Source organism: Limulus polyphemus, unplaced genomic scaffold, assembly GCF_000517525.1.
Source record: "Limulus polyphemus unplaced genomic scaffold, Limulus_polyphemus-2.1.2 Scaffold1497, whole genome shotgun sequence".
Lineage (NCBI taxonomy): Eukaryota > Metazoa > Arthropoda > Merostomata > Xiphosura > Limulidae > Limulus > Limulus polyphemus.
In genome coordinates this window covers 32,693-50,846 of record NW_013667107.1, presented here as the reverse complement: position 1 = coordinate 50,846, position 18,154 = coordinate 32,693, and the positions used below count along the sequence as shown (strand labels likewise).

Below are 18,154 nucleotides of genomic sequence, written 5' to 3'. Positions count from 1 at the left end.
CACATTATAACGCCCCCACGGCTGAAAGGGCGAGCATGTTTGGTGTGACGGGGATGAGAGAAACTGGAGGTTGACACATCAACACACGTTTAGACAGTGGTTGGTAATACTCCTCATGTTGTGGATTTTAACGCTACAGAGTATTTGTTTTGTTTTTAACTGCAGAGCGTTATATTGGTTTATCTAACGTATACCTGATTGCATCTTGGACACGTGAACTCGTATTCGACTAGCAAGGTTATTCAATGGATATTGATTAGCTTTAAAGTTGAAGAGTCCTTTTAACCTAGTCCCCGTTTAAAGATACATTTTAACTGAACTTCTCAATATACCTTTTTGATTATTTTTTTAATTTTCCTCTTAATCATGTATGAAGTAGCGCTTAAGTAAGATATAACTAAAGGAACATCTAACATAACAACAGATAGGACACGCAGCTTTCCAGTTTTGGTTTGGGTTATTTAGGAGCGAAAACGGAAAACTATTTCTTCTAAGCATTTGTTTAATTTTTTCAACTTCTGCTTCAAAAAATTTTTGATTTTCTGCTGTCCTAAAGCCATTATATAACATAGTTCAAACCATATTTTTCAAAAAGTTGAAAGAGTGAAACTGAAAATATAAATGAAGACCATTGAATGTGGTTTTATGATGCACTTTATTGGAAAGTGTACCCTATTTTCAACAGTAAACTTTATATTGGGATGTTTACCATTTAGAAACTAGAGAAATTCGTTAATCAACTCAACATCACAAGTGTCATCAACATCTGTAATACACAGGCTTAAAACGTTCAGGATAGGACTGTAACCAAACGTGTTCATGAAAGCACAGAAAGTGGTTGTTTCAATGTAAAGCGTAAGTGCTTTATGTACGTCTTTAGTAAAGCCTGTGCCATTTTATTCTCAGCAAACACAAGTTTACAACAATGATCAATGGTTTCGTCTAGAAGTAAGTTTGTAAACAATGACTCTATATCATAACTAGCATAATGAATATCATTATTAAACTATGTCTGTTTAAAGCTATTGACAAATTCAAAAGTTTCCTGAAAAGAATATTCATTATTTATAAACTTTTTCCGAAACAGAGTCAAATATCTTATTCATGGTTGATTATGTCCCTGTACTAGAAACAATTGGTGTAACTGGTTATCTCTGTTTGTGAACTTTAGGGAATCCATATAAAATTCAACACCGTGAACTTGGTCTGAATTTTTGGTATATTTCATCCGTTATGACGCTGTTTTTTTCAACCTTTGAAAGGTATCTCGTCAGTTTGGCTTCTCTGGTTGCCGTGGATTGCTCCTAATGTGTATAAACTTGGCCGTATTTCTTACAATAGCTTCCACATTATTTAACGTCACAACCCTAATATCTTTATTTGGTTGGTTGATTGCAATGACGCCCTTGTTTAAATTTCTTTTATTTTTATTAAGTCTAAAATTTTGCCACATCCCGAGGACACAAGCAATAACTTGAGTTTTAAAATGTTTAAAAGTTCCGCGTTCATTTTTCCACATTTGACACTTAGACAATTGGTGTAAAAAGTTCCAAAACCTAGAAAGTAATAATCTTCAGTAACTTTCTTAGGAGATTAGAATATGATAGCCCTCTGGCTAATGCTCTTTTCTCATCATCAAACAAATGGTAGTCTGAAAATTATGAATAAAACCATATGGTTGTTTTTGCAACAGCTTGAAGCCGTGTCTATGCATTTTAGGTCATTCAAAGGGTTTACATAATTGTTTAACTATAATTACAATTAATATCAACAAGGCTGATACAAATACGATCACTTGACAATTTGTTAGATAATTAAAAATAATTTATTTCAAATTGCATAAAAGTTTATAGCATGAAAATTTTATCTTAGCTTACAAAAATGAAAATTTTTTCCTTAAGTACCTTGTCAGATATACAAGGCTGTTTAGTGTAAGAGTTATTATTTAGTTCATTTAGTGATTTAATATTTAATGATTATTTAGTTTTATAACAAGAGTGTTAAAAGTTAATTATTTTAAAAGCGATAGTTACAACAAATTTTGTTACGTAACTCGGTAAGAGTCGTACGTTGTGTATGCAGTTCAATTGTTCTACTAGGCTCTAGCAATGTTGTTGACGTCACCTTACTCGAAGCTTCCAGGTTTTTCTTGCTATGTGTAATATTGTTGCTACTTAGAGGGCTAGATAGTTCAATATTTTTTCTGTTGCGTGTTACAAATACGTGCAGATAGAGAGAGGAAGTCAAGAAAGCAACTTAATGAGAAATAATTAGACAAATTTAGGCTGAGATTGGCACTTTAGCTGTGACGGACAATATTTAAAGTGAATTTCGCAGATTAACAGATATAAAGTGAATAATTTGTCTCGTCAAAGGGTGTTCTAAATTCATTGAATCCGTTTGTATGGACATTGACGAAAAAGAGACAATTATTTAAAGTTCTGGATACAACTGTGGTAACCCACGGAGTAACGTAAGTGAACTTATTACTAATTTTATTGTGATAGCAGAAGAAAAAAGGATATTTAAAAAAAAATTAGATGCAACACGTTTGACTTGTTTGAATATATTATTTTAAAACAAGTAGATTGTGTGCTGTCCATTTATTGTTTGAATTTATCGTCAACGAGTCACACAGACACTTACTGTAAAGAATCCAGCCTCCTTCAGTTTATGGTTCCCAGAAACAAATGGCGCTTCTTTAAAGAATACAAACAAACTCAAAATAAATTACTGGACTTGGAAGTTCAAGATAAAGCCTGTCAAATTAAAATTCAAAAGAAACAATTTGATGTTCTGGATCAACTGGAAAAAAAATTAACAACCCTCGACCTAGGATATTTGAAAATTAAAATTATTAACTAATAATACAGCTTTAACAGAGGTTAGGGTTAATCAGCTACATAAACTTAATGACGTTGGCACACGTTCTTGGAACACCCACATGATAATATTCATAAGTTATCAGATTGTTATTTATTTGATGATGAGAAAAAATCTTAGCCAGAGGGCTATAACACTAAGAGTTACATCACTAGGAGTATTACTAACCACTGTCTAACAAATATGTTTTTTGTATGTATTTTCCGTTTCATTCTCTATTCCCGGGAAGAATTCCACCTTGTAATGCTAGAATTTCTGACTATTAAGCTATGAACATCAACTTTTAACCAGAAGATGAGCACAGTACTTCTACATCTTCAATTGTGAAAATGTAAAAATATAAAGAACAGAACATGAAATTCGATTCCTAAATATCCCTACATTTACCCCGGCCTTTTCTGGCTCAGAAGCTTGTATACGTTGTTTCACCAAATTTTGGGAACATTAACTTCCATAATGGATCTGAACCAATTCGAAACACGCGCCTGTGGTTAAACCTAATATTATCTACATTTAGAGGGACGCCATTGGTTTCCGTTTCCTTATCTACATATGTTTGTGGTTTTATAGAACAAACTAGAATAATTAATAAATTGACATTGTCAGCTTTGATATTCGTATGAAAACAAAATGAAATGATTTTCGTATTTAATGTTTTCATCAGACTCTCTTTTTGATTATAAATTTGTTTGTTTAAAAGCACAACCACAGTGGGCTATCTGCTGTGTCTACTGGGGTAATCGAACCTGGGAATATAGAGTTAGTAGTCCGTCAAATTATCGCTGACCCATTGGGGGAATGTTTATTATAAGTTACTTCCAAGTAACTGCTTTCGAGAGTATTGTTAAATCTCTCATGGTTACGCGATGAGGAAAAAAACATTCGTTTGTCGTTCAGTGTTATTTATTAATTAACAACAAAAACATATACACGTACGTGATATGTACAAGACTTAATAACTCTCGTGGTACATATTATATACCGTTAGGTGAGTTAATATAGTTTTTCGGTAATAGTATCGTTTAGTTTTTTTTTATAAAAGAGCCTTTGAACTTCCTTATATATTGTCACACACCAAAACTTTTGAGAAACCGGTATTTCTTTCTGAATTGATTTCACTCATTTTAAAACATTTCTTTGATTAAGTACTTCTTTAGGCAACGTTATCAATTTCATAGTTAACAATTTGGAGTACCATGGAGTACGAGATTGCCCCCCAGTGGCACAGCGGAATGTCTGTGTACTTAAAACGCTAGGTTTCGATACTCGTGGTGGGCAGAGCACAGATAGTCCATTGTGTTGCTTTGTGCTTAACTTCAAACAGAAGTACCAGATTTATCAAAACCTTATATTGAGTCGAACAACTGAAAGCTTAATGAGATTAAAGAGCACACATTATTGATATATATATATATATATATATTTATATGACTAGATGTACCGAAAGTGTTTTGTTTCAAGAGTAAATTATACCAAAATTAAGATTAACCAATATTTTTATTTTTTCTTGCTTTCGAAGTTCATATACCATGCTGTGTTGCAGCATACAGAGTGCATAATTCTTCTGGTGATTCATGGCATGCGCACGTTTTACTGAAGTCCCTTTTGGGAAATAACTTTTGAAATAAGAATTGTGAGTTTGAAAAACTATCAAATCAGCAAGAGTTCAGATTTTTCTTCTCTTTTGGTTTTTTTTTGTTTCGTTAACCTTGAAAGCATCAAACATTAAAGCGTCTTAGTTTTATAATTAAATATTTTACCGTCGTTATAGCTCTTTAAAAAGAAGAAGCTAGCCTATATTTGAATATTATCTGGTGACATTCTCAATCACCCAAACTCGGCTCTTGTTATTATTAACAATAATGTTAAAACTTAGACCTTCGAAAGTCGACAAAGAAAACTATTTTTGCTAAACGATTTCATTATGATACTATAATAACAGTTAGTCAAAATGTTTACGATATAGAGTCTCAGTTTGTTTACTGTTTATATTCCAGTTCTTGCAGGTATGTCTACACAGAAGTGGCATGGCATATTTTGTCTGAAATTTCATACGTACAATACTTATAATTTCTTAACCGAAAATGACAGAAGTCATATAACCCAGTCCAATTTTTCGTATATTTATTAGTATGAAGATTTGATTATTCAAAAAACAATTATTTTATCAATTTTTCTGTGTAAGAAATCTCTTTGTTAGATTAGTAACACCGATGCGGCTAAGAGTGAACCATCAAGTTTGAATAACCGGATCTAGAAACCAGTGACTATATTCGAATACAACTTAGATTATTTTTATTCATCCCGAAGAAATTGTGATGGTAAAATACGTAGAAGAACTAGTCTTGTATGTGAAACCTCTCAACTCGTAACCATTGAGTGTGTGACATACACATTTAGTGGTCTTCATTTACAGACTTGGCAGGCTTAACCTAACGCTTTCTGGCTTTTCAAGTTTTCCCATATTTGACGACTTGGCCGCAGAATCATGTGGGTAATATTTGGTTTGGACCTCAAAGTGTCTTTCTTGCAGACGTCGAGCTAAAATATATTCAAAATTCTGATGATGTTAGCACAACGTTACAGTACGTATCAACATGTCATGAATATTTTGGGTTTGATTCTGATATCTGTTTGCTTTTTCTAATAAAGGAACTGAAATACGAATTCCTGAATATTCTCTTTGCACCTGTAAATGATCGCATAGAATATTGTGGTAATTTACGGAATATATTGTAGATGTGGACTATTTATACATAGTGAGAAATTAATCAAAATAGTTGTTCATGAAAAGTTATTTTACTTTTCTAACGAATTACGTGAGACATGGAATGAAGAAGGGTTAATCTCAGAAAGCACCGAAACGTAATTAGATCCCTGTGATTTATAACTTTAAGAACGTGCATTGGATTCCAATCCACTTCTATAAAAAATTTTTTGTGTGTTTTTTGGTTTGAGAGATCACAATTGTCTCCCTCTCCACGTTTCACTAAGCAAGTTACAGTAGGATACGTCTCCTCGATCTCAATCCTACACAGATTGTATTTACACAGATTGTACTTATATGCCAGAACAGGGGTTAATGGCATATGCAGCACAATGGATATATATTTGTGGCGTTCGAACACTAAGAAACATTATTTTGACGTTGATTTTAACAACTGTGCGTAGGTTAGAGAGCAACACCAAATCTAATCGTAAGTTTTTTCATAGTGTATGTAAGAAAAAACGGAGGATAAAACTAAAACTCACTTTTAATAAATTTTGTCAGGGTTCGTGATTAATGTGAAAATTTTGTCAGGGGACGCGATTAATGTGAAAATTTTGTCAGGGGACGCGATTAATGTGAAACCTTTGTCAGGGAACGTGATTAAAGTGAGGAATGTTATAGTCTTACTTAGATGTACGTGTGGCGTACAAAATCTGGAACTCTTTATTTAAATCCAAACCACCTCATTATTATAAAACAATTTAGTTTTCATAATAGATAATTAGGAAGGGTAACTTTGTTTAGATTAATTATTTATTTGTTCGAAGTGCAAAGCTGCACAATGGGCTATCTACTTTTGTGCCCACTGCAGGGTTCGAACCACGAATTTGGGCGTTATAAACCTTCAAGTTCACCGCTAAGCCAATGGTGGCTTTTAGGTTAATACTAAAATTGTTACTCAACACTTACGTATGGTTGAGTGATGGCTGTATTCTTAAATAACAATTAGGGCCTGGCATGGCCTGGTAGTTAGGGCGCTCGACTCGCAATCTGTCCCACCAAACCCGTCCCACCAAACATGCTCGCCCTTTCAGCCGTGGGAGCGTTATAATGTGGCAGTCAATCCCAATATTCATTGGTAAACGAGTAGCCAAAGAGCTGGCGGTATGTGGTGTTGACTAGCTGTTTTTCCTCTAGTCTTTCACTGCTAAATTATGGACAGCTCGCGCAGACAGCCTTCGTGTAGCTTTGCGTGAAATTCAAAACAAACCAAACCCAAGTAACAATACTTTGTGTAGTCAAATACAGTAGTTGTTACATACATCTTTGGATACACATACGAATGTAATACCTTTCTCATATCGGACTTATTGTGCTGGGATAAATTCGACGTTTATCTCATGTCATCCTCTACAATGTGTAGTATTATTTTTATAGTTTGTTTCATAATAAAGTAGTATTTTTATTTCAATATGTAATAATATAAATTTACCACATCTACGTTCATACTGCGTAGATCCAATGATATAGTCTTGAGAAACTACAGAACGTACTTGTATGGGTGCAGCGATTATGTGTGTATGTATTTAGACCTACAGATATGTTTACATAAACGTGGTTGTCAAGTTATACAATACAGAATTATTATTATTAAATTATTAATTTAATATACATTATGGATTAAATTTGTTTTAAACTATTTTATAACTTATACGAATATGTCTCAAACATTTTATACCATAGAACTCCAAAGCAATATCATTACGCTCTTTTTTTATATACGTGCTTCTGACTTTCTCCAGTAACCACAGACGGACTTATCATTTCAATAATACACCTAATTATCATATAAATATGACCAACTTCTATGAAAAGTGCTGTATGATCCAATAAAAGTTCTATGGTTTTCGTGACCAATTTTGTGCTCTTCCAAACCAACACCGACAGATTTGTAATTATCGTTCGCTACTGTCTGTAGGTCGTTCACATGTTATTTATATGTTGAAATGTACATTAAAATATCAATTACTGTAAATAATGTACAGAGGTTTTTCATAAGAACTAGAAAACATTCTGTTGGTAACTTTTCGATAAACGTTTTTCTGTGACATAATTGCTCACCAGAAATGTTTTTTTTTTCCAAGTGGATTTTTATTATTATCAAGTTCATAAATACTTAGTAGATCTTAGCTGTCTATTTATCTATCCCGATTGAAAGCAGTAGTCGAATCGTCGTGAAAATAAGGTATATTGAGAAATGTCTAGAGTGCTGGAATTTTTATATATTTTGTTTTTAGTCATGTTGAAGAATAATTTTTCTGATATTTGCAGCATATTAACTTGAATTCGCTAAGTTTACCTAAGGTGCCTAAACGTGTTTGGAAGTACTGAATCATTTGAAATGTTACTAAAACTTCAGAGAAATAAGTCTACCGATATTCACCATTTTCCTTTGTAAAATACATAATAAGAGGAAACGGTTTAAAGTATCTTACTCTTTTTACTGATAAGAAAGAGTGCGAATTATTTGTTAGTATAGCTGATACGATGCAATAAGCAGAACCAAAAGAGAATGTATTTAAACATTAATCACATAAAATAGGTATTTTAACTTCGAGGTATATGATTTATACATGTACAGGATTCAAAGCTTCAACTTAGATGGAGCTTATTTAGGACAAACACGTACGATTTAAAACCATAAAAACGCGGCTAAGATTTACATTTTAATAACAAAGGTCCTTTCTCGAGTTGAATTATTTATAATCGATCTGAAGAGTAAATATACAGTAATATTTATAAGAGAATTCAGTTCACTATAAAAAAAAAGACTGCTCTTGAATACATAAATTAAGCTCCATCTTCTGTACGTTACATAAAAAGAGTTTGTGGGCCAATTCTGAGAAGCTTTTCCAAAAGATTTTTATTTTTTTTACACATGTAATTCGGATTTTCTAAACATCACCTGGTCTTACTCATTTACTTTATTAGAAACCAAACTTAACTGTTGCAATATATAGTATGAAGATTCATCCAGTACTTTTAGGTAATTGACAGCTTTATGACAATATATTCGTTTGGATATTTTTGTATACTTAAGTAACCAACAGTGTTAAAATTGTTTACCTCGAATAGGAAATGTGTCTGTTACTGACTGTACGTGGTGCACAAAATTGCAATGTTAGAGCCAAATGTAGCGTATTTTAAAGTTCTACGTTGTACTCTCGAAGTAATTCTTGTGCTTGGAAAAAAGAAGTCATATCTTGGTAATTCAAAAGTCAATAGACTGGATTTTACTACGTTGTACAAGAGGAAAATTAATATCGGGAGATTGATAACATCATGTTCTCCATGTTCTATAAGTATTCAGGTACATCCTTGACTAATATACACCTGTAAGTGAAAAGAAAGGTCAGTGACTTACATAGGCCCATAGTGGTCCATACGTGTCAAGAGATCTAGATGTTATCAGATACACCACTGCCTTATATATCTTTATATATATAGGTGGCCATGTATATATATATATTTGTTAGGCGCAGAACTATTCATTGGGCTATCTGAACTTTGCCTAGTGTAGGTGTTGAAACCCGATTCTTAGCGTTATAACCGTTGACAATTACCGCTGAGCTACTAGGGTTGGGGGGGGGGGGGTTCGACATAGATCTGTAGAAGGCCAGGCACATCATGGTCTTATCTAGTAACCTAAAAATATGTATATGTATAATCACCCTTGTGTAAGTTTGCAGATGGCTAGATACTTCACTAACTTACATAAGTTTGTATGTAGCTAAATACATTATTGTCTAATATAGACTACAGGTGGCAAGATACAACACTGTCATATGTAGGTCTATAGATAACCAAATATAGATGGATAGGACTAGAAGGATCAACGAAAATTCCAAACACGTAAGATAAGAAGAAACAAAACAGTACTAACCCTCTTAGAAACGACTTGTTTTTCTTCTTCTCTCCTGTTCAAAAGATGTTAGTCATGGAAAAACAGCTAGTGATGCTATCAAATATGTTTGTTTTTTGAATTTCGCGCAAAGCACACAAGGGCTATCTGCGCTCGTCGTCCCTAATTTAGCAGTGTAAGACTAAAGGGAAGGCAGCTAGTCATCACCACCCACCACCAGCTCTTGGGCTACTCTTTTACCAACGAACAGTGGGATTGAACGTCACATTATAACGCCCCCACGGCTAAAAGGGCGAGCATGTTTGGTGCGATGGTGGATTCGAACCCGCGACCCGCAGATTGCGAGTCGAGTGCTCTAACCACCTGGTCATGCCGGGCCGATACTATTAAAACCACGTGATGTAAAATGTATAAGAGGAAGACAAAGAAAATAGATTGAGGGATAAGTTTGTAATGTGGTAGAAGTAGGTGGTCTGAAAATGTTTAACCAGTATAGCGAATGGAATGAGTGTGTGTGATTGAATTTCGTTTTACAAAGGTTACTTTAGGGCAGTTGTTTGTCTGGCGTTCCAGGTTCGGTAGCTGAAATGAACGTAATCGAATCATTCTCTGTTATTCTATCCGATTCACGAGTATTCTCATTTACACGTCCTTGTAAACACATAATGGCATAAATTCGTTATATATATAATATTCTCATTTACACGTCCTTGTGAACACATAATGGCATAAATTCGTTATATATATAGTATTCTCATTTACACGTCCTTGTGAACACATAATGGCATAAATTCGTTACATATATAATATTCTCATTTACACATTCTTATGAACACATAATGGCATAGATTCGTTATATATATATATATATAGTATTATCATTCCAGTATGTTCACACAGTACGTATTAATAGTTATGAATATTTATAAACACCTGTAGCTAAGTCAGAGCCTCTATTCGCGAACGTCAAAATGTTAAAGCGAAAACTTGCTTTATTGTCCTGTTTATGCGCCGAAAATTGGAAATGTCCCCACTTTGCCGGACGCGTTCTTTACCAAACTTTTAACGCATTGCCCTACATGTTATTGAATATGCAGATGCCACAGATAAAAAGTAAAAAGGCTTTCGAGGAACTCTTCTCCACGGCTGGTCAGAACGTACGTGTAACAGTTTTTTCTAGATTCTGGTTATGATATCAGTCAAACTACAATTATGAAATGTTTAATTTTGCATGCTTGTTTGCTTTGTTTTAGTGTCAAACTGCACTATAGGCTATCTGAGATGTTTCCGTTGCGGGAATCGAACCCTTAATTCTAGTATTATAAGCCCTCACGTTTACCCTGAATCGCCAGGGTGGGGACATTTTGTCTATTTTGGCGTAATATTGCCGTAAATAGAATTTTGATAGCCGTCCCTAATTTAGCAGTGTAAGACAGCTAGTCATCACCACCCACCGCCAACTCTTGGGCTACTCTTTTACCAACGAATAGTGGGATTGACCGTCACATTATAACGCCCCCACGGCTAAAAGGGCGAGCATGTTTGGTGTGACAGGGACTCGAACCCGCGACCCTCAGATTGCGAGTCGAGTGCCTTAACCACTTGGCCATGCCGGGCCCCACACATATTACTCTGGTTCACACAAAGAAATGCGGTGTTTCAAAGAATTCTAAGTAATACGAAACATGTTATATATGAAATTGAGATATGTATCTCGTGTAGAAAGTGATCTCCTGTGTTTTGGATGTAGTTATAACATGTTTAACAAAAGAAAATATATAGTTCTCTGTGTGAGAAGGTATCATATCCACCTTAATAGTGAATATGTCCACCATGTGCTGCTGAACCAGCTCTACAGTATCGCTGCACTCCCTATATGAGTTTAGTTATCGCGTTTTGGAGGACGATTGCACATTATCTCATCAGTATGCCATCAAACTGCTCCATTGTGATGAGCAGGTTTGAAAGACAAACGATTTGTGTCTGGGCCTGATTCCAAACTACCACAATTGGGTTTAGGTTGAGAGATAGTGCTGGGCAATCCATGTAATCAGTTTTCTCCTGCTTGAAGTACGCATCGACTACCCTTGCTCTTTGGAGTATTAGAACGAAATCTAAGAATAAGAACTATAATTTCATCCTGTTAACGAACACCATTCCTGACAATGAACATGCCTGTACTTCTAATTAAAACAAATTCCCCATACCATTATAAACCCTTCTCCAAATCTGTTGTGTTCATTAACTCTGCAGTCAGCAAAGAGCTCTCCACCTTGTCTCCATACACATTAGTGATCGTATTGAAAATCTAGACAAAACCTAGATTCGTCTGTGAAAATACAAAAAACAAAGCAAAAAAAACTGGACGCCAGCGATGTCTTTGCTACGTGACATGATATTGGAAACACTGTACTCTGGCTTATCTGTGATACGGAAGTACCTTGGGTCATATAGCAGGCTGGTAAACTATCAGATTTTACTGATGAAGTTTCTTCCTTATAGACTGAGTTGGAAGCAGGAATTGTCTGTTCAATATGGCGTCGTCCACAGAGCTATTCTGCCTGACCAGGTTACCAATAAATCGATCCTGTCGTGCTGGTGTGGAGCGTTGTCTGCCGCTACGAAGGCGATTTCTGACGCCGCTAATGGTTTGGTGTCTCGTCCATATTCTGAGTATCGCACTTTCAGAAATTTCCACATTAACACCCTTTGTGTTAAATCACTCTGCAGTATACCCACTATTCTGTTGGCCTCATATGACCGTGAATTACAAACAGTGTACCATTTACTGTGCACAAAATTCTCTCAATAATAACAACTTTTAGAAACTCAAGTCTCAATATTAGTAAACGTAAATAATTGAAAAATTCCCTCCCGACTGACACTGTAAAAATTCGCCATCACTAACACCTCTGTGACATATCAAACATGCTTCTCACGCTCGTCAATCACAATATAGCACAGGTTAATGTTGTTGGAAGATTGCTCTTTTAGTGTTAACATTTGAGGATATTTAGCTTTTCAATTAATTATATAACTCAGATGATCTTTACCGTGATGTGGCATAAAATGAGATATCACAAATTTTGCTCGAATTTAATAACAAATTCCTTCTCATAATCAGCTTGGAACTGAGTTTTAGGTGCAATAACTGTCATTATTCCAGCTAGGTAGATAATAAAGACAAACATTCAGTAAAAAAACTTGCTGTGTCTTTGTTGTTGGAGACAGTTTCTTAAGTAATGTAGTACTTATAGTAGGAATGGGCCAGTTGTGCAATACAAATTAAAATATCAAAAACACTGCAAACAGCATATAAATAAAACTTCATAAGTACTTTACACACACTGTTGAGTATAAAAGAAACCATCTGCAGAGCCACCAAAGTACCTGAGAAAGTCGGTAGAGTAAAAACAAAAATTTCACAAAACCATACATTTGTCAATCTGACTGACTGACTAACGTTGTTGGAAAGGCATAGCTCTCTCCTACATTCACCTTATGCAAATCTAAATGCACATGACTGAATTACGCTATGTTGGCTACAAATGTGTTTCTTAGTTTTACTTATAACCTTGGTAATAACAAGTAATTACAATAACTATTTTGCAACACTACTAACGAGCCAACAATACACTAATAACCATATTCTATGATTGCGAGCACGCTCTGTGAGTTGTCAAGTAACAACCCGCCCTCATATCACGTGCGGGTGCACGATTGCTCATGTGCATGCGCTACATGATTATAGCTGTATCAGCTATATTAAAAAGTCTGGACTACTTAGATTCTCTATTATCTAACCTTTTAAAGCAAAGTTTTCCGTTCTATACATCTTACTCGAGGGTTCTGTTTGGACAAAGCAATTCTTTCATACCAGTCGGTGCCTAAGACGTTAGTCTCTTACTTGAGGACGAGCGCTACCACTGCCGAAGTCTGACACAGCTTTGCTCAAGACTTTGTACCAAGAAAAGCTATGAGACAATTGTGAAAAAACATTTAAATAAAAAAATTAGGAAGTAGGAATGGGAACACCAAAAAGTAAAGAAATAAGGCAGAAATGGATGGGATAACATTAGTGCAACCTCAAAGTGGGTGTGGCCATCGTTTCGCCCATTCCTATTTCGTGTTTTACTTTGAACTTTGATCCAATTATAGACTTGAATTGAGTTTTATCAATAGCTAATCCTTTCTAAATACTCAACAAATTGAAAAATGTCAAAAACCATTAGTTTGATATTATTATTTTGGCTCACCCATTACCACACGTAAGCTATAGGGTTTCTCATAAGCAAAGTATGACTATTGGAGTTTCCTGTCTCACTTCCGACATCAGACACCACCCTTATGATGTCATTCATTTCGTTAAGTTCACGTAATTTGATTACATACATGTATCTGTACTTGGTTGCTGAAACAAAGTTTACAGCAGAATAATTGAGCTATATACGCCTTTCATTGAGTTTGAACAATTACCAAGTTACAAAAAGCACATGCCTCCCAGTTGCACAGCGGTATCTCTGCAGACTTACAACGCTAGAAACCGGGTTCGATACCCGTGGTGGGTAGAGCACAGACAGCCCATTATGTAGCTTTGTGCATAACTACAAACAAACAAAAAGCACATGAAGTAGGAATAGGCGGAACAGTAGCCACACCCACTTTGAAGTTGCACAGTGTAAAAACCACCAGGTGTTGTAATGTTATCACTCCTATTCCTACCTTGTTTCCTTACTTTTGGTTTTCACATTCCTACTTCATAATTTTTTATTTACAACTTTTAACACTTGTAAAAATATAGGTTTTGTTTATACACAAACTTACAACAAAAATCTGTCATTCTATAGCCAAGCCAACTAGAATACGAATACCTGAAGTACTATTTCATTATCAAGTGCACGTCGAAACAGATATTGAAGTGATCCACTAGACACTGTAACCCGACAAAACAGTGAGAAGACAGACACTGTCGTACACTATTTACAGTTACAGGTGAGAAATTCCAGGAGTCGGGAATATACGTGTATATTGTTGAGAATATTTAATACAAAGTAATTTTTTATTTTATTTCGTACCGTTAAATTTCAACCAAAGGCTAAAATCTTGGTCCAGGATACTGCTGTAATAAAATCTTATGTATAATTTGAAGTATGTGTGTGTGTATGTAAACATTTGAATGTCCAAATGTACGCATGGCTTATACAAATACATAGATAATCACAATATTATATATTTGATTTTTTAGCCACAACAACGAAACAGCAGTTCAGAACCCGGAAATTTAGCTCTATAAGCTTTCAAGCTTCCCGCTGAGCCACAAAGGAATTAATTATTGATAATTCCGTGAGATTGTATTATTACACCTACATATTAATAATCTTTAAACATTTTATATAAAACTCTCAAAGAATTACAGATATGGGTCCAGTGGCCCAGCGATAAATCTGAGGCAGAGTATAGATAGCTTATTGTGAGTTTTGTGCTTATTAACAAATAAACCCAGTAGTTAGCGTGTCGAACTATAGACCTGCAGGTTTCAAGTTCGCGTTCCGTTACAAGGAGCCCATCAGTGGCACAGCGGTATGTCTGCGGACATACAACACTAGAATCCGGGTTTCGATACCCGTGATGGGCAGAGCACAGATAGCTCATTGTGTAGCTTTGTGCTTAACTTAAACAAACCAAAAGAAACCGTTACAAGGACAAAATCGCACTCTGCACTTTATGACTGTCGGTGCATTGTAAGGATGACTAGCAAATTTCACTATTCAATCAGAAAATAGTAGCTCAAGAGTGACTGGTGAGCGCTGTTGACTAGCTGCCTTCCTTCTACACTATCATTCAAAAAGTATAAACGGCCTGCCCTTGAGTAGCTATGCACGAACATTCGAAATAAAAAATCTTATAGTTTGTTTCTTTCAAATATTACAAAACGAGTCAACTTTTTTAGGCTTAGGTGTAAAAATTAGTATTAAAACTATATACGAAAACTAGAAATGCTAAAAGGATTTTTGGAGAAGCCTGATCGACCTGGCGTTAGCGACAAGCCTAAGTATCACACTTACCTCGAACTGAACTTAAATTAGTTGTTATACAGATATACAAATATATTCGTCTTATCGTTTACTTACTCGCAAATATGAGTTACTGATTTTGTTTAGGTTAAATTATTGTGCAAAGAGTAAGAAGGCTTAGCTTAAAAAATAACAACAAAAAACAATAACTGAGATAGACAAACAGAAAAGTTTAGCACAGTTTGTCTTCTCTGTATCAACAGAATGACGTAGAAATAACAGACTTTTGTTTTGTAGCAATTGTACTTCTTTGTGGAGTTGTTGGCGTGAAAACGCAATACTTAGTTTCGTGGAGTTCTGAGAAGTCCAATTCAATAGTTAGTTCAGAATTCGAGAAAACAGTAAAATGTCTTTTGAAGGAAGATTTGCTGATAACTGACTTCGTTAGGTTGTAACAATTGTAGAAATTCAAGGAGAAATAGTGGAGCTTTAGAAAACCAACCTAATTTACAGCACAAACGTTATAGAACAGTGTTTTAGTTTATCTTTCTAGTTTTCCAGTTTTGTATGTTCCCATTGATAGAACTCAAATAGATACTTGATATAACAAAATTACCCTATTTTTCATATGTGGCTGAATGGATTTTTTCACAAATAATTGTGTGGAAACCAAGTAAAGAAACCAGTTAGTAAGTTTAACTATTTTGTATTTCCTGTTGAGAATATCACGTAAAACAGATTTTGCGTTAATTTTGAGATGAATTAGGCAAACACTGCTGAGGAAACACCAATTCTTTCGTTACTTATATAGTGCTCTTTGCATTCACTTATGCTGAAAGCCGCAAACTTCAGTCGAGTCTTAGCTTAACCATAACCGTGCACATCTTAGATTTGCAAACTATTATATATATATATATATACTAAGAGGCTTCTAAGTACGCATTATATAAGTGTATGTTAATTTGTTTTCATTGTTACTGAGTTGATCATTTTATAACATTTTATTTGTTAAAAAGAAAAGAAAACACAGAGCTTATGCTGATCAAATGTGGTTGTTGTCTCTGCAGGACTTCTAAATACTCTTGAGATTTGTCCATAATGCCTAAGGAGCACGTGCTCATTAATGAGAAGGACTGTGAGCCACGCTTCTGTTCCACTTCCTAAACACTTTACCGGCTACTATTTTACGATCAGTAAAGAAACAGGTCAGTTTAATATTTAATGAGTTAATTAATTCTTTATTTTCTTTGAAGAAATGAATTTTGTAATTTTACTTAATTTATTTTTTCCTTAACTAGATAATTATGTAATCGTAATCTAGAGTCTGAAAATGTCCATAGTGTTTATTTCTTAGATTGATTTCAGATCTATTTAACACAAAGAAGGCAAAAAGCTCGAATGTCATTGTTTAGGCAGCTTATGTGTATTTATTGTATGCAAAAACGATTGTAATATTCCAAGATAAGAATATTCACTCAGGTGGTTAAAACAAAAAAATGCAAGTAATTGAGAGCTCGAAAGATTCAATTGGCAACAATGAATTGAAAAATGTAAGTCACGAACTGGAGAGATTAAACCAGATGTATTACACAAAACACACTAGGTTTTATTACGTATAACATTCAAGTATTCAAATGTTACACACAAAAACAACAGAATGAGTTAAAATAATTGACTGGAAAATAATGGCTAATTAAAGGAAATAGAATGTGACACTTAAACTTGAACCATATATAAAAGTTTTACAGCCCAGATCATCTTCTCTAGCGAAGACTCTTTAAAGTACGTGGTCACAATACAGAATTCTAAAGTGTAACAAATATATTTCCATAAATGACATTTTAAAACAGCCATCTGCCCTCCTGGGGATTCTGCACAAAAAATTGTTGCCTTTTATAACCAACCCAATTGTTCATCACACTATTCTATAGGAAGTAGAGAAATCCATTTAGACAAGCTTCAGTTTCCATGACAAACACGGTTACTAAGAAACTAAAAATTATATATATATATATATATGGATTTTTTATGTTAAATCATCACATAATTATGTTTTCTTAATGGGAATTATCAGAAATAGCAAAATAATGAGTTGACATCGACTCAGTTGCATATATTATTCTTATCTTTCTAAATAACTAAAGCATAACATAAAGACAGGAGACTACCAAATGAACAATACTAAATACTTTATTAAACGTTCAGAAACTTTTATTTATTAAATTGTTTTAGTAAGGAGTGTGAAATATATTTAGAAAAAGCATACAATGTGTAGAAACCATCACCCAAAACCTAGTAAAATTTAATCTGTTTAATAAAGTAGAATAGGCTGACCTTGGATGCTTTTGACATTCGTATGAAGAATAATCCCCCGTAGCTAGAAAATAATATTGCTGTATAATGAGATAATGAATTAAGTGTTACATTTATTAGGTCGTCAAGAAATTAGTGTCGCGTTTTGGAACACTTTCATCAACCAAAAAACGTACATCACGTATAATAGTTATACAAACTGCATGAACGTCACATTAGTGTAATCTATATAATGTGTAAAGTTTAGTATACTCTAATCCCTTATAGTGATGGCACACGACGAGATACATATTCGGCATGTAATGCTGTTTG

General features: G+C 34.4%; 1 long non-coding RNA gene across 3 annotated transcripts in view; it reads left to right on the top strand.

Annotated features, from left to right (window-relative positions):
- Positions 1-18,154, top strand: part of LOC111086859 — a 100,503-nt gene that overhangs the window by 50,341 nt on the left and 32,008 nt on the right. For 2 of the 3 annotated variants that reach the window (XR_002611582.1, XR_002611580.1), the window contains exons 2-3: positions 14,363-14,507; positions 16,597-16,734. This is a non-coding gene — a long non-coding RNA (uncharacterized LOC111086859). The remainder of the gene's footprint in view (positions 1-14,362; positions 14,508-16,596; positions 16,735-18,154) is intronic. The other variant, XR_002611581.1, reaches the window with a different exon arrangement.